General features: G+C 41.8%; 1 protein-coding gene and 1 long non-coding RNA gene across 7 annotated transcripts in view; one reads left to right on the top strand and one right to left on the bottom strand.

Annotated features, from left to right (window-relative positions):
• The window catches only part of PPP2R2C (protein phosphatase 2 regulatory subunit Bgamma), a 623817-nt gene that overhangs the window by 451802 nt on the left and 153712 nt on the right, over positions 1–18303 (top strand). The gene's annotated exons all lie outside the window — the stretch shown is intronic.
• On the bottom strand, positions 14557–17185 carry LOC115085456. The gene is made up of 2 exons (XR_003854851.1): positions 17034–17185; positions 14557–15166 (listed from the first exon to the last, which is right to left on the bottom strand). It is a non-coding gene; the product is annotated as an uncharacterized LOC115085456 (long non-coding RNA).

Genomic DNA, 18303 nt, shown 5'->3' with positions numbered 1-18303 from the left:
ACCTCTGTATTTCAAAGAAATTTAAAAATTCTTTTGTCATGTTTAGATAAGTATGAGCAAAATAAATGCAGAGCTGAGCAACCTCATTAATATCTTTGCATTCATCCAACTCTATGCAGATGGCCTCATTTGAAGGTATAACTGAAAAACAGCTTTCCAAATCGGCAGCTATGTCATTCACTCTGTGACTCTTAATACATTTTCTGAGTTGCAAACACTTAACATGTCTAGTAATTTCCTCTTGGTTTTTAAAGTCATCAAATAAAACATTTGAGGATTCATTTATATGTTTCACTAATTCGCCATACCAGACAGTCTTTCCATTTTTTGCAACTAACCAAGCAATATAAAAGTCATTAGCAAAGTCACTGCGTTGCTTTCGTTTAATGCTTAATACCCATCTCTGTGTTTCCAAGGCTTTCTTCATATTTGAAAGTTGAGGACATTTTGGAGAACTGAGTGGAAACTTCACTGCATGAGAGACATGTGTATTTCAAAATGTCTTTGAACACTGTGAGGACAATATTCAAAGGCATTTAGCTGGATAATTCACAAGTTATCCTGCTAAATGCAGGGAGGATAACTTTCAAACACCTGCGCACAGCAGCATATACACATGTTTGTGGCCGAGTGCATATTTACTGTAGTATTTTATAATACGCGCATAACACACATATGTAGGCTTATGCGCAAATACATGTAATGCATTGAAACCACATATGTCAATGGATTGACTGCATGTCCTTTACCCACCTATTTTAAATATGCATGATATATTTTATGCATGAAAGTAAACTAGGACTTACGTAACTGCCAATTTACACACATAAGTCAACCAATTTTAAAACATGTGCACATCGAGGAAATTAACTAGTTTACCAATTAGTCAACCAGTTTGCCCAGTTCTTCTCCAGATCATTGAGACCCTCCTGGCTCTTCAGGATGAACGCCCTCCATTCCACCCAGACCTCCTGCCCTGTCAGTACTTCACAATAATTACATCTAATATCACTTACACCATATAATTAGCAGGTGTAAATATACACAATTTGGAAAATGTATGCATACAAGCGTCTTTTAAATAGCAACTTATGTGCGTAACTGTTGGCCCCACCCTAGATCATGCCTTTTTTACACGAATATATGCGCGTGCGTGAAAGTGAACATACACTTATTTTTTTACTTTTAGAAAATAGGGGAGTAGAGGCTACATTCGTGCTCAACATTTTGAAAATTCATAAGAGTTTTCAAAATCGCTGATATATATCCAGCTTTCAGTCAGATAAGTCATTATCCAGCTAAAAATTAGTGAATAAGTAATGAGCCTTCTGGGGCTGGGACTTGTTTGCTGAGAAACCTATCTGGATAGCTCTGATGTTAAGAGTTAGCCAAATATGTACTGTATCTAAAGCAGCAAACAATGTTGTCTGCCAGGTAGAGACAGCAACCTCATTATCAGAGCAAGTTATATTATCCAGCAGTGAAAGCTAGGCTGCACACAACAATCTACATGAAACCTATCTTTCTTTGTAATATGTCTTGAGGATAAATTAGAATGAATAATGGGCCACTTAATTTTCATATTAAAGGAAATTTAAAAATGATAGGAACAGGGAACCTGTCTGTATGTATAACTACATTGATTATGAACCAGTCACTCATTCCTAAGAAATACTTCTAGCATATCTCCTCTCAGTTGTCTCTTCTTCAGGTTTAAGAGTCCTAACATTAGTCTTTCCTCATAGGGGAGACCTTCCATCCTCTTTATAATTTTGATTATTCTTCTCTGTATCTTTTCTAGTTCTGCTATATCTTTTTTAACATGAGGCAACCAGAACTGCAAATGCTAAGGAGGACCTCAACCGGGTTAGGCTTTGCCTCTTTAATCTGGGTATTCCTGCTTACCTCACCCTTCCTTTTCATCTAGGCAGGCCTGTCCACATAACTTGATTTATGCATGCCAACCAGCAGATGGAGACAGAGAGTAACAGACTCGCTGATGTCACCTCATATACTCCTACACTGACATCAGCCTGGCAGTATCCTCCATCTCCAGCAGATGGTGGATATGCATTCAGTTCTGTGAAAATAGGCCTGTCAGGTTTGGGATGGGCCTGGGTGCTCCTGAGGCAGTAGTTTAGTCTCCCTCCCTCAATTGAGCTGCTCCCAGTGGCAGGTTGCTCTTGCTTTTTATGGTACCTGTTGCATCACTGTCGGAAGTATGGGGCCTAGGGTGAATCATTCAAAGCAGGCTCCACCCCCTGATATTAATGCGCTTTGGGGAGGGGAATCCATCTGTTACCATCTGATACCATCAGCACCCCTCCCCCACAATACTCAGATCCTAACCAGTACTCCCCCCCCCCCCCCAAAAGACCTCAGCAAACACTCCTTCCTGCCCAAAACCCCAGCACAAGCACTCTTCCCCCTTAAGCTTGCAACCTTCCTATCCCAGGTACCTGTTTTGTGAGATTTTTGCAACATTATTGATCAGTACTTTTTGGTGCGCATTCTGGCCGGCCGCTGTGAGAGTCGATGATAGACACTAGCGCTAATTCCTTCCACTGCTGACGATGCCGAAGCCAAGTGTCAAGCAGTACTGTACCTGTGCAGGTGGTGATGCCACCTTTTCTTTGGTGTCAGCCAATGCACATCTGATGACTTATCCAGCTGAGTTACGCTGCTGAATATCTGGCAGTGGTCAGCGGTCGCCACTTAGCTGGATAAGTGACTTGCCCAGCTGAGATTTTTTGCCGGATAACACAAGGGTGGGGAATTTGTAGATCAGGGAGGAGTCGAATTAGCCAGATAAGTTGTGCAGCTAACTCCGATATTCAAAGTTAGCCAGGTAAGTGTATCCGGCTAACTTGCCGAGCCACACAGTGGCTGAATATGGACCCCATAGGATCCAGGTCAGTAGCTCCAATTATCTCCCCCCCCCCCCCCTCACCCCACCGAGGATGGCCCTGGCTGTCAGCATGCTTAGAATGCTGTCCGTCATCTCCCTGTGTCTGCTTCTCTGGCTGATCGTCTTTTTCTTGCTCATCTGGTGGCTTTTGGACCTGTGCCAGCCTCCGTTGTTGAGCTGTTCAGCTTCATTCTGCCTCTTAAGCTGCTTTAGTAGCAGCACTACTACCCTGCTTGTCCTGCTGGAGAATGACCAAGAGCCCAGCTTGTATGCCACCTGCAAACCAGAAGTGACATTGTGGTGTTTTATAGCCCAGCTCCAGTGCCTCACTGATTGCTACTTGCTTCTCTAATCGCTGGCCGATACTGCACCAAGATGCTGGCTAGAGATCCTGCTGCAGCCTGCCACATCCAGCCCCTCCTGCTGTGGCTTCGGCTTGAAGCTGCCTTGCTTCTCTCAGTGCATCTCTTCCTGTGAATTGCTTTTTGTCATTCTGTCTACCCCTTCACCCTTGTCCCCCTTTTTCATGTGATTTCTTATCCCTGTCTCCGCTGAGCTCGCAAGTCCCGATGGAGAACTGCAAAATTACATGTAACCCCCCTTTTTTTTTCTGGATTTTTACACTGTTTCCAAGGGCACACAAAAGTTTTTGTTTCTGGAGCTGTCTTCACAGGCATATGTTTCCCCTACCTGCAGATCCCAAAGGGTGGATTCTTACTATGGGGGTAGAGGCAGACCTTCATGACCCAGGCGGTGGTGCGATTTTCTGCTGAGTGTGTACTCCTTAATGGCTCTTTTCTTCCAGTGAGGGGTGGTGATGGTGCTGTATGGACAAATAGGCGAGACACAGTACTGGGTGTCCACATGAAATTGTACTGATTCTCATCCAAACTCTGTGTTGGTATAGCTGCTGCCTGGTCTGGTTCTATGCAGGTGTTCCTCAGCTCAGGCTCCAGGGCTTTTATGCTTACCACTCCTATTCTGAGTGTGTAAGTGTCCCAGGTGACTAGGGATATCCTCCTACCAGTGAGGGTATCACCTTCAACATTAAAAAAAAAAAAAAAAATCCTACCTGAGTCCAAGGTTTTCTCCTCTTTCACCCGGCTTGCGCCCTGTCCTTAGGATGGAGATCCCTGTGCGAGTCTCCCTTGTCTTTTTTGCTTCTTCCTTATGGGCGTGACCTCTCAGAAGGAAAGGTCCAAGGGTTGAACTCAGAACTGTGCTACTATGGCCCCAGCTCTCAAGTGAGGAGGGAGCGGGGCAAAACCTCCTCACAGCAAAAGAGGGAATCACCGAAAAAGTCCAAAAATCTCCCCTGGAGTGAGCACTGTCACTGTAGCCCCTCTTTTCCTTTAGATGGCTGCTCACAGGTTTTCTCATTTCCTGGCTTCCGGATCCAGGGAATGGCCATCACCAAAAAGGCTTCAGGTCCTCATCTCCAGGCACTACCGATTAAAAAAAAAAAAAAAAAAATGGAAGAAAATCTCAAGAGAGTCACTCTTAACCTGGCAGGCAGTTTCTGGCAGGGAATTCCCTTAACCAAAAAACTTTACCAAGTGAGGGGAATGTGTCTCACTCTGAACAGAACAAAATGGTGCTGCTTACTCCCCAAGAGCTAGCTCAAAAGACCACACCTGTAGCATCCATCACAGACAATCCTCAGGGGATGGTTTCTCCCCCTTTACTGTTACCTACATGGGCAAGGATCTATGACCATCTAGCGAGCAACCAGGGGTCCCCCCCATATAACTACCCATCCCTCTTTTCTCCCATACCAATAGATCCAGATTATTTTTTTTTAGCCATCAAGCTTTCAAATTTGTCTTACAGCTTCAGGGATGGTGCCAAGTTATGCAGCCACCAACCTGCACCAGGTAAGGCTGCTTTATAGCAAGTAGTAATAATACAGACCCTGCTTCAATTAAACAATCAGCCTTTAAGTCATTAGTTTTAAGTTTATTTAAGCAACTTTGTTGTAGCCCTGGGGGGCTGCCAGGTCAGCAAGAGTTGCAAATGATATTGGACAAACTGGTATCTGGCTAGCTTGTGCAGTTTGTGTGATATCATTTTTTTACATTCTAGCCAGAACGGACTAGTTTATGCCTCACTTGCTAACCTTGCAGTTAACGGAACTCCAGGAATGCAACTTCAAGACATTTTCAAGGTAACAGCTTATAAGTTACATTTTTGGTTGGTACAGTGAGGTCCATGTTTAGCTGGCAGTCGCCAGATAAAGTTAACTGGACAAAAGTTGTCCAGATATTCTGCCCAAATCCACATCGGCTTAATATCCAGTCTAAAATGACCCGGATAGCTATTTTCCTAGACAGTTATGCGGGTAGCTTTTTCCAGCCAGCAATGACAATCAATGATGGCCAACAAAGTAAAACTGCATCTCAGGAATGCCCCCAGCACTGTCTCATTTTGTCTGGGCAATGATCTGGCTGGACAAGTTTAGCCAGTGAGTGGAGGGAAAATTTAAAAGTTTGGGATTTTTCCAGCTAACTCCAAAGGTTAGCCAGGCAAACCCTTTGAATATGGACCTCTGTATTTCTGTCAGCAATCTGTATTTTTGAATATTGTTCAATATATTAGAAAATGCATTAACTTTACAAACGATATACTGTATAAACTTTTTGCAGTTTAGAAATCCCCTTAGCACAGAGCTTCCCAAATCTGTCCTGGGGACCTCACAGCCAGTTGGGTTTTCAGGATATCCACAATGAACATGCATGAGATAAATGTGCATATCATGGAGACTCCATGTATGCAAATTTCTCTCATGCATATTCATTGTGGATATCCTGAAAACCCAACTGGCTGCGAGGTCCCCAGGACAGGTTTGGGAAGCCCTGCCTTAGCAGTTCAAACTGAAAATGCACTAAACAGTTCCATAAATAGCTGAGATTCAGGAGCTGGGCAGTCAGTCACAGAGTAAGTGCAGATAGATTCTGTATGTATTACGGATCATATTTGCATGCTGTCTTTTTATCCTAAAAACACTGCCTTCAGCTCTAAATTTTCTCCATTTTTGAGTGACTTTTCTGTAGTGTATTAGCAAATAATTACTAACAGTGCTGAGAAATATGGTATATACTGTATTAGATATTGTAAATATATTTTTCTATATAATTATGATTCCTGGTGGCAATCCAGAGGATATAATTAGTTGTTGCTTTTAATTGCTTGCGGTCATAGTTTTAAGAAGTGTTGCTTTTCTCTTAAATTTTTTTTCTGTGAGACAGTTCTTGTAGGTAATCATTAGGCTCCTTCGTTTTCAGTTTAAACCGATTTTTCACCCTTTCAAGCCCAGATTTTTCCAAAGGTGACATTCAGTTTAAATTGATAATCACCCTCATTTTAGGCTGATTAAAAGCTTCTCCAGAGCCGCAGGTGCAGCCTTTCAAGGCCTCCAACCACTGCTGGAAACCAATGTGGGCCAAAGCACATGCTGTGTATTTCAGGTCCTGCCTCCTCACCCCCCCCCAAGCAGCCAAAGTACCTGCTTCCTGGTGCTGTGAATGCATTTCAAGCAGACCCTGTCCACCAGAAACACTTTCCAGCAGCTTTCTGGCCTTGCATAAAAGCAGGTGCAGTGTTGCAGAGGACTGGAGCCTCAGTCAGCATGCTGCCGAGGGGGAGAGGAGAAGCCTGGAACCACCACCTGTGTGTGTGTGTGGCGGGGAAACTGGGGGGAGGCAGGGAGATTCTCGGTGGGGTGGGAGGAGAGAGAGAGAGAGAGGTGTATGTTAGGCAGAGGGTGGGGGTAGAGATGAGGATGCTGCTGAATGGGTGAGTGGGAGAATAGTGATAATGTTTTATTATCCTGGCTTCTATCCACCAAAATTAACTCCGATATTTCTCCAGAAAAATGAGTCTTTTTTTTCCCAACAGATTTTCTCTTGTTTTTGTTCTTATCATAATATAAACCCTGATAAATTCCCAGGAAAAATAAAGAACAATAAAAAAAACGAAAATGAAGGTCCCTAGTTATCATGAACTTTTCGCTCTGTTTGCCCAGGAGGCACAAACTGATAATGATGCAGTCAGCAAATATATACCACAGTAGCTAAGCTTCTAAACAGAGTACATGTATGAACAGCAGCCTTGCTGCTAATGGAGCAGATGTGACAGAATGATTTTATCCCTGGTGTCAGTCCAGCCTGCATAAATAAATAAATAAAATTGCAAAGGGAATGTTTGTTTACCAATAAAACTTAATGAGCAAAGCCATTATTTTTTTTTTTTAAGTCTGAAAAGTAGATTGGGGCATACACTTACAAATATTATAGCTTTCCCAACGTACGGGATGGTGGCAATTTTTGTGAGGATACAAGTGATGGTTTTAAGCCCCTGCTGCAATTGCATTAAGCTTTTCCCTAGATACAGGTACTTTCACCTACTGTTTTAGGAGATTGGCTCCTCTCTACTCCCTGAATGCTTGGCCTTCCTTGTCATTCCAGAAGCCATTCTTTAATCAGTTTGATAAATCATGAGGCATTGACTCGTTTTGGTGTAGGGAAAATGAAAAACCTAGCAGCAGGCTTTGTCTATGAACTTTTTCTTGTTTTGTTCTATGCTGTTTTGTCTTAAAAGAAAGGTCATCAGATATGATACTGCTCTGTGTTGCATAAAGAATCATTATGTGCCTGAAAAGGGCGGGTAGCATGAAACTAGACCAAGTGTAACTTTTTTTTTTCTTTTTTTTAAATAACTTCTTTATTTCTTAATTCGAAGACTTTGTGTTTGCTTGCATTGCACATTCTATATTACCAAAGCACCTCTGCCTCCTTTATTATAGATGATCCTCTGAATGGAAAAAAAGCCCATAAAGCACAGGATGTTCTGCTTGTTAGTGTTCTGTTGGAAATGACTTGGCAGTACTGCTTATAGCTTGTGCTCTTGCATAAATCATCCCGGGTGTACTGAACGAGGTGCTAGGACTGCTGGAAGCATGCTGATAAGGCTTGCTTCAAATCAGCAGCAATCTATGAGCGATCCAAAACCTCTAAATTTTCTTTATGAGAATGGTACAGGGATTGCTGGCACAGCTATGCAAATCATAACACTTGAATTCCCTTAATTTCCTGGGAAGCAGTCAGTTTCTTCCTAGAGTCTTCTCGGGTATTGCCATGGTAACAGTAGCCCACATTCCAATCTACTGGTAGAGCCTTACTAAAATATCTTTTTTTTTTTCCCCTTTCAAAGATTAATTTAGATTACGGTTTTGACATACTAAATATAATAAATAATTTCTTCCTTGATATTCTGAGAATTAATTATCAAATCATCATAGGCATCTCTGTTATAATTGAATATATGAGATATATATGTATTGTTTTTCCATGGTATAATCTTTCATACTTTTTGAATCTGGACATTTTACACACCAGGGTTCTAGTCTTAGCCCAGGATTGTTCCCTTTGTGGTCCACCTGTTGTACATCTTTCCAGTCATAATTGACTGCACACACACTGAATTCCCTTCATGCTGGCATCCCGATCTGCTGAAAAATGGCAAGAAATAAGATTGGGCAGCATTCATTTGTATTACTTTTTTTTTATCACCCTGAATTTTTTTTATCACACTGAATAAGGTGCACTTAGTGAAACATGTTTTTCAAATTCTTTGAGGTATGTGTGTTATATAATTCACATTTTGCTATGGAAGACTGCTTCTAGATCTAAATTTGCAAAAACCTGGATACCACATATGCAGGTAAAAATAGTTAATCCTCCTAAGTCAGCCATATCCGAGTAAGTGATTTTTTAACCACGTGTGGGCCATGCATGAGCAAAGCCCTGAATTATGTGCATATGTGTGTGCGTGAGCAAAAATTAAGGGATGGAATAGGGGCAGGATATGGGCAGGGCACAGGCATCCTGGAGCGAGTCCAACTGCTACGTGCGTAACTCCATATTTTAAAAACCTCAGACCACAGCATGCATCACCTGGTTAGCCATGTATATTTACTTCCGCTCCTGATGAGAAGCAAGCCTGCAGAACTCGTGTTTTAGGGCTTATATCACAGGATGAGGAGTCCAGGTCAAATGGGGGGGCATGCAAGCTGAAGAACCAGAGGGGTCTAGATGACCTTGAGATTGACTGGGCAAACTGGTGGATTAATTGGAAAAACTGGGAATGTCCCTTGCACAAGCACGTTTTAAAATCCACTTACGTATACGTGTTTAAACCAGCAAAGTTCTAAGGAAGATAGGTGAAGTACATTTGTTCAAATAACTGCTTAAAATTAGGAGCATACTTATGCGTGGTAGGCGTATTATAAATCATATGAGCTGAAGTGCACACATGATTTCAAATTCCGGCATATCTCTGCTTGCAAGCTCATTCGCACATGTATGGACTCATGCATTCTCGTTATAAAATTTGCCTGATAAGTCTGCTTTGAGAATTAGCGGATATGTGCGGAAACCCAGCTGCTGCTAAGCAAGTGTAAATGTGTGCATGTAAACCTCCATGCATACTTTTGAAAATCAAAATTTATTTTGCATGTACTTTTCCATACCCAAACCACAGGCAAATTTCAAAAACCCATTTACATGCATAAAACTGAGTTTTATGACCCTAAATTATTTTGAACATGTAACCCTTAAAATCACAGATGTGTGGGCAATTGTTGGGCACCTTCATATAAAGTAATGGAACTTCCACTTGGTACACGTTGATCACTCAGAGAAATCTTAAACCTTCAAGATCGTCTGGTTCTTCAGCCTGCATTGTCCCCAGTTTCCCACACCCTCACCCTGGCATTATAAACAATTCCATTCTGACTTAAACCAGATAATTAGCAGGTGTAAATAAGTGCAGGTAACAGCCATATTATGCGCTGTTTTCGCAAGTTATAAAATAGCAACTATTGGGTGAATTTTAAAAGCCCTACGTGTGCCAAGGCCGGGAGATACACACGTGACTCGGCCTGGCACGTGCCACGTGGATTTTAAAACCAGAGTGGGTCGTGCATAAAACTTTTTCTCACTGAAAGGGGAGGGGTGTGGTTGTGGTCTGGGCGGAGCATGGGTGGGACATGGGCGGACTGGGTCTGTAGCATGAATGCAGCACGTAAATATTTACACGCATAAGTATGCGCCGGGGTCCCCTACAGTGTAATTTTACTTCTGCTATGGATGGTGTATAAAACATGAAACAAAAGAAAATACACTAGTTAGCAGGGTTTTATGGGTCACGGGTAATAGGGTGAAAGGGAGGAAAGTTAGCTAGTGGGTTTAGGAAGTCCTCTCCTTTACTGGAGCTAACTGGATGTGAATTGGGAAAATGATTAATTGCGTCGCCACGCATACTTACTAAAATTCCCCCAACTTACACATTTGAGATGGCATTGGTGCGTAAATGTTGGCTCCTCCCAGGCTGGTCACTTTTCGTATGAGCAAATACATTTGCGCACCATTTCTTGCATGTGTGTTTGAGGTTTACAAAATAGCACTTGTGCAAATATGCGCTATTTGCACGCACATGTGCTAATTTGTACGTATGCAACTCTTTTAAAATTCACCTTTAAGTGCGAGCAAAAATGAAAAGAAAAAACTAAACTAAAAAAGAAACGAAGGGCATCTGCGGGAAAAGTCGCTGCGGCTTGGCTCTCCTAATTTCAGAATCTTTTCCTTGCTTAGTACCCATTTTCTTTGCTGATGGGAGGGAAGAGGAAAGGTAGAATTCAGATGTTCCTCTCTGATTCAACTTCTTCTGTACAACACTCAATTCAACATTTTGTAGTTTTGAGTATGTCTGCATTGAATTCAGGGGACAGTACCTCTTGTTAATGACGGAGTGGAAGGAGCCTCCCTTCAGCCAGAGGCTGAAGTGTTGCTTAGCCCCAACTCCCCCAATACTAGGAAGAAACAGCTTGGTTTGCAGAGGCATGGTATCACGAGAAGACATCATTCCCAGCGAGACTTTTCTGCAAGCAACTTCTTTTCTGGCAACGGCAGAGTTATCAGAAGCGGCATCCTATGCTGTTCAGTCATCCGGTGAGGGGTTGGATGGCCAGAAAGAAGCCACGGTAGAGTGGGTGTTATTGCTGGAGGGAGCTGGGAGTAGTGATTCAGCAATATACAATGCAAGTGTGCAGCAGTTTTCTCTGGAGTTGGAGCCAGCAGTTGGGGGAGACCTAAAGTCATCAATTTGGAGAAAACTGTGACTAAAAGATTACTGGGTGTAGAACCCTTCCTCAAGAAGTGTATAGAGCAAGTTACTCAACTGGACAACACCTCAGTTTCTGACAGTGGTAAACGAGTAGAGGAGTAACTAACAACTGTGCAGAATGTGAATGTTAATTTCAAACAAGATAATTTTGGAGTTCAACATAAACTGAAAATATTGGAAAATACGATGAGAGGGTTAAATTTAAGAGTCTTCAGTTTTCCCCAGGTTCCATTGAGTAGCCCAGATGAGCTTTTAAAAGATATTGAGGAAGAATTTGAAGGACTCATGGGACTCTGCCTTCTTGCAATCTAGTCATTTTTCTCTCATGTAGGAAGTGTATTGGAGGCATTTCAGCTCGAGGTGTGTGATCAAGACTGTGGCTAGCTGGAACAAACTCAATTTCTTGAAAACGCTGAGGATGAGGGAGTTAAACATGAAACTCTTAGAGGTAGATTTTAAAAGCCTTGCGCGTGCAAAAACAGCCACATACGTGCATAAGTGGTCCGAAAGGGAGCAACACAAATTTTAAATAGCTGGGAAGGGCGCGCATACATCAATGTACATGCGCCCAGAAAAAGTTGGTGAAATAGGGGCAGGGCATGGGCGTTCCAGAGATGGGGCCAGCACTGATGTGTGTAACCCCTAATTTTCCACAGCCGTGTATGTATGTTAAACATGCAGGTTTGCTACAGCTCCTTGGTAGGCGAGAGAGAGAGACTCTTTATAAGGCTCAGTCTGATACTTTGATTTGGGGTGAGTTTTCGGGGGGGGGGGGGTGTTACAGAAACATTCAGATGTATTCCTTGTAAAATTGACATCATTAAAGAATTTTAGACCTTACAAGTGTTGAAAAGGAGTTGATTTGTACAATGCAGCTGTACATCAGTATGAAGCCATCCAGTGGAGAGGAAGGCACCTTCCAGCAGACAGTTTCATTTTTCAGTGATCTAAGAAGAAAGAAGAAATCAGAAGGGCCTGGTCCTAGGGCTCCAGGCTTAGGTGAAAGAACCCAGCCTTGGGCTTGTTTATTTTTTTTTTTTTTAATGTACATATAAAAAATAAACCTGAAAATTGAATTGGGAACAAGCCAAAATTGGCCTCATTCATCATATTTGATACATTTATTTCAAATGAATACACATCCCTAGTATGTTGCATTTCTTTAATATGAACTAACTAAGGCCTAGATTTATCAAAATGCAGTAAGTATCACATGCGATAGCAAAAGGGGCGTAGTTTATGCAAATATTCAGTTTATCGCAATTTGCACTAATTTCCTATGCAAAGAGAGTGAGAGAGAAAGAGAGAGAGACCAGCCATAATGTCATCTCCCTAGATAGGTATTTGTATCCCTATGGTAGGCCCAGCTAGTAACTCGAGGTGAGGGTTAGGTAATAGTGTAGGAGGTTAGGGGCCACTGACATTCAAAGTGAGACGTACAAACAGAACAGTGGTCTCTTGTAAAGATTTGATGACCTTTGGAGTGAGGAACCTCACTCCAAGATGAGATTTGGGCAATGTTCTCTCCACCTAGCTTGATGGACTCTCTACCTGGGTAACTTTCAATGTCAAAGTGGCCCCCTAACCCCCTACACTAATACCTAACCCTCACCTTGTGTTACTAGGTGGGCCTACCATATGAATACAAATACCTATCTAGGGAGATGACATTATGGCCAGTCTCTCTCTCTCTCTCAACATTTCTAGGTGGTTAACAAGAGAACATCCATAATAAATATGTTGGATAGCTTATTTGATAGCATGGGCAGAGTTCCAATATTGCATGTACAAAATGATTATTCAAACAAGCTCTGTTATAAACAATTTGAGTGCTGTATATTGAAAATAAAACCAAGCTTGACAGAGAACTTTAAGAAGTATGTCCCAGCTCTATAACATGATAGTGTGTGAATAGATAAAACATACTGAAGAGATAAGTTCTCTTTCACAAGTCTCTTACATAAACATAATTATATTAATTTCAATATTTCAGCTTTGAAATCTATCTTAAACAATTTTATCTGCTATTTTAATTAAACCAATAATAAAAGAGCACCAAGGTAAGAACAAATTAGCTGCTTTAGGAAGATAGCTCAACTAGGATACTAGACTCATACATTAGATATAATTAAATTTGCAGTAGCCTTCTGGTCTTTTAATTACCCAATTATGTAATAACTATGTACATTTATCTTCCTATATTATAATTATTAGTGCATTGCCTGCTCTATTAAAATCTGATGAAGATCCCACTCTCTATCAAAACTCCGTCTCCCTATGTCAGAGACCCCTTCCCAAAAAATTCCATCTCTCAAGGGCACTCGCATGCATTCTGCCAGCATTCCTATTACTGAATGAAGGCCTTCATGGTTTGAAACTCACAATGCCCCATAGCATGACATCTGTTTTTTCTAAACTAATTTTAATAAAATGTATGAAACTTAGTAGGGTTTAAAGCTAGTAGGATTTACTTTTGAATAATCCTTTAATTGTCTGAAATTGTGAAAATCAGAATTAAAATTAAAGGTTTCTCTTAAAGTTTCTACTAACACTTACTAAACTCTGCCTAGAGATTCAAACTGCTTTGTGCTTGAAAACGCTATAAAATATAATTTAAACAGACTTCAGAGTAACGAGGGTGTCATCTAAGCAGTCACTGTGCCAAGGTTGATTAAATAGATGGAGGAAATTGAACTGACCTCAAGCATCAGAGAACCATTGTATAGTTCTTGATCAATATCAGACATTAGGGAAAAAATTAGCCACAGGGATAGTTTAAACCATTGTCACAGTTATGCCACTGTCAGTGCTGCTATGATTCAGAGACCCTGAATCTGGCCGGAGAGATAATTGGACTATACTGGTATCTAAGAAGAGAATAAATGCCTTCAACTGAGTGACAGAATAATGGGCTATGGATGATTGCCATTATGGCTTTTAGGATTGGTTAAAATAAGAGAGGCTGGGTCATCTTTCTGCCTGAGGAAAACTCTGCAATCAAGTGAAAAGGTCAAATCCATTACCCTATTGAACACCCATTCTTTTAAATCTAAAGGTATGGGAACAACAGGTTCTAAAAGTTTTAAAAATAGATTATCCAAGGGTCAGCTTTGTGGCTCACTAGTAGCACTTGCACTGGCATGCAGGAAAGCTGGCCTTCATTCCTGAGCTCAGTTCCTGCACTTTCAGCAATCTGGGGCTGAGGATGCCGAGAGGCAGCATTCACAGCCCTTGGCGGGGGGCTCTCAGCCATCACAAAGTCGTGACACTTAGAGGTCAGATTCTGGAACACATGCAAATCATGTTCCAGAAGGAGCCATGATCTGAGGCCGCTGGCAGAGAACTGTTGACATGATGGTTGGACTAAATGTAGTTTCATGGTAACATAGCCTAGCAAAAGCCAACTCTGAGCAGGAAACCCAAAGGAGCAGAGGACAAAACAAAATGTCTATTTTCCTTGTATTCTGTTTGCTGTGTACATTTTGTTCTGGTAAGAGCTATATGAAATTATAAAAGTCTTTTTTTTTTTTTTTTAAATAAGTTGTGGGAAATTATCACATGATGCATGTCTGGCTCTCACACCCTCTTGCTATACTAATGCCTTCTAACATCAAACAATAGATTGTCTTGGCCCATTCATCCATTTGCCATGCTCCACACTGGAGACCCAAAGGTTAATTTGTCAGTTCACCTTCTGTAGGACACAATCCCACCATCAAAACTGCTCTCAGTGATGATGTGGGATAATGTCAGAGCAGAATGTGATCATACAACAGAGGAGCCCTGCTTCATCAACAGGTGTTTCCAATCACTGTTCATATTAACTATCAGCAAGAAAATGTCGTGAAATCATCGCCCCTGAGATGTATAATGATCGGAGCATGCCGAAACTCTCAGTTGCTGCTGTTGAACAGGAGTCTGCTGTTCCTATCTCAGGCTCTACAAACACATCCTTTGGATTGGCACATCTTTCACTCCCAGGTGGAGATGGTTCCCATATATCTGCAAACTTAGATGGTTGCCTGCCCCAAAACAAGTAGCTGATGATCCAGATTGTCTTTCACTGTTGTAGTAAACCTGAAATTACAAAAGAGTTAGCTTGGTTAAGTACATGAAGTGAAAGTTTGTTACCTTATGTATATCGCATACTTTGCAGATTTCTATCACCCTATCCTTTAAATGGTAATATCAGGTAGTCCAAAAGGGCTGTACTAGTTGCTGAACTTGCTGTGTTCTATCTCAGTATGTGATAGCCTGTGCTTGAATAACACAGTCAATTTATATTATGTTAAAAGAGCTGTAGACTTCCTTGTGATCTGATTGCCCAAAATTCTGTAGTGGAATGAATCAAGCGAGTCAGATAGCCATGTAGAATGAGCAGCTACCTGTCTGATCTGTCTTAGGCCATTCTGTTTTTAAATAAACTTGTTTTCTTATAACTGAACATTGGCAAAGTGGAAGCCCTTCTGACCAGCACTCACCCTGAATGTGGTTACTAACTCATTGACCTGGCGGGTCCCAAAGAAAGCTAAGGAGAAAGTTAACCTCATCAGTTCTATTTCAGTTAAAGATGTGCATGCTCTCTTCAGGGCATGCTGTAGCTGTACCAGCTATGCTGGGTATCACTGGGCAACATCTCTCACTCGGCCCAGTTGCACTTGCCCAGCCTGTCACAAAGTTACAGAAAAGGTTGCTCCATCCTCTAGTTTTAAAGAAAAAGGCAAGGCCCACCTGTTATGTTCTGGTATGGTTGTGAACCCTGGATCATAGTGAGAGCTGACTCCACCCACAGGGAGGAGCTCTTTGGGGATTCACCACGATAAGCGTGGTCTCAGCAGAGAAGGACATAGATAGTAACGAGACTCTATTATACTGTAAACCGCTTCGGTCATTTCTAGTATTTGGTGAAACGGTATATAAATGTATTAAATAAATAAATAAATAAATAAATACTGGAACGTAGGTGAAGTGCCCACCGAGAGGGAAGTAAGACACAGTCCGGAGTAGTAAGGTTGCCCAGTGATGAAATCCCTGGTTGTGGCCCGTGGAGCGGGGTATGCCGGGGAATTCCTCCTCCAGATGATACACCTTGCAAAGTAGATCTGGTAGTGGCCCGCAGTACGAGGTATGCTGAGAATCTGCACTGTCGATGGTAGGAGAGGTGCAGGAGGTCAGCAGAGCTGGGTAGATGAAAGTACTTGCTCCGAAGTGTAAAAGATGGTTAGCTGAGGCGAGCACGGTAGTGGCCTGATGCATGGGGTACACCGGAGGTTCCGTCAGCAAGACTGAATTAAGTTGGGTTTGAGTAACAGTGAGATTTGTAAAGTTTCATTCATTCCTTCCTAGTGGGATTGGTAATTTTGTTGACTCAAAGAGTAAAACTGCAAGTGAGAAAACTTCTGTATACAGGCAGACTCTTTACAGAACATTGCAGCAGCAAATTTCTACTTTAAAGTAAAGAATTAAAGGCAAGTTTTATAAGCCAGGCGCATGCCAAAAAAGAGATAAGTGCACAAATCGGGCTGCCATTCGCCAAGTGGATTTTAAAAGCTGCCTGCGTACTTGCCACTACATGCACAAACGAAAAGTTCAGAAAAATGGGCGATCCTGAAATTTCCCCAGTCACGTAACTTTACTTATTTATTTAAAATGTCTTATATTCTGCAAATTCAAACAGTCCAGTGTGGATTACAGTCATCATGTGCATAATAAGCACACAATCAAAATCACATCATAATAAATTAGAACATTAAAATGCAACAAACAGCACTATTTCAAAGCAGTTGGAAAATTAAAATCAACATACAGCACTATGCTATGGATGGCACGTAAGTAGCAAAATAAAAAGATTTAGGAAGATCAGCGGGGTTTTAAAAGTAGGGGCTAATGAGGAGAAGGGAGGCTATTAAACGGGGGGGGGCGGGTTGGAAGTCCTATCCCTTACCTGGGATAACTGGTAATGGGGTCGGCGCGCGTGTCTATTAAAATCCCCCCCACTTGCGCAGTAAAAGCGGCATTTGCGCTCATAAGCACACATCCACTTAATATTGCACACACGTGCACACGCGGTAAGGCTGGGTGCAGGCCGACGAACACGCTCAAAAGTTACCATCCCAATGAAGAAAAGGGGGATGTTCTTCAGACCTCTAGCAGTGCTCTTGAGATTGGTTCACAGCTGACTAATTAAGCATTGGTGCGCAGGAGGTATAATTACTGATACTGCCATTTAGTCGTGAGCGATAGTAAGAACGCTTGTTTGGTGTACCTAATGCAATTTAACAATGCTGCTATGAAAAATGAGCTAGCGGAACTTCATTAAAGTTGGGAGCTTGAGTTATAAGCACTGTGAGGTTTCCTTCTTGCCCTAGTGAGAGTGTCTGAATGAAAAGGTTTGTATTTTAAACCAGACTGAAAGGGGGGTGGGTCTAATGAATTAGATGGTGCTACCTTTGAATTACCCACACTGCTGTTCTTACCTTACCTGTTAAGGAGCAAAGGCTTGACAATACTGCAGAAAATTCTTACAAACTCTAAAACATAGTTTAGCACCTGTAAGGAGTTATACAGAATGTTATAATACTAGCAAAGACCTGGAATCCCTATATGAAGGAATTTATCCTAATAGAAATTAAAGAATAGCTGGTCTTTTCCTTGTGAATGCAGAATTTTGTATATAAATTCAAAGAGAATAGGTTAAGTTGTGTATAAATCAGAAAACCTGTCACTAGTGTGATTAGGCTAAGCGAATCTGGCTCACAGAGTCTTAAATATTGGTTTATACCATTGTTTTATATTATAAAGAATATGCAGCCTTAATCTGGATCTATTGAGACTAGCTTGATAAATGCAGTAGTCTATTTTTACTTTAAGGTTTAGTCTTGAGTTAAACATTTTTGAAGGCTGGATAAAGGAGCAGACTGGACTGGGAGGGAACTTCCTAAACCCCCCTCCCCCAGCTAACCTTCCTCCCTTTTCCCCTCTCCATCCTGACCCCTAAACACCTCCTATGGAACATAATTTTTTTAAATTTTGGAACTTGTCTGCTCTCCCAAGCAGCAGTAAGTTCCATGTGTTGGCCATCGGCCAATATGCGCTTCACCAGGACAGCGCCTAATGGCGCTGCCCCGGCCAGACCCTGGCTCCAGACCACCCCTTTTTCGAAACCCAGCTCTTCCGTGCATTCTGGGAGATATGTACGTGGCTGGGCTGCTTTG

Source organism: Rhinatrema bivittatum, chromosome 1 (assembly GCF_901001135.1).
Source record: "Rhinatrema bivittatum chromosome 1, aRhiBiv1.1, whole genome shotgun sequence".
In the NCBI taxonomy this organism is placed as follows: Eukaryota; Metazoa; Chordata; class Amphibia; order Gymnophiona; family Rhinatrematidae; genus Rhinatrema; species Rhinatrema bivittatum.
The sequence above is the reverse complement of the archived record's forward strand: the minus strand, read 5'-3'. Positions and strand labels throughout refer to the sequence as shown.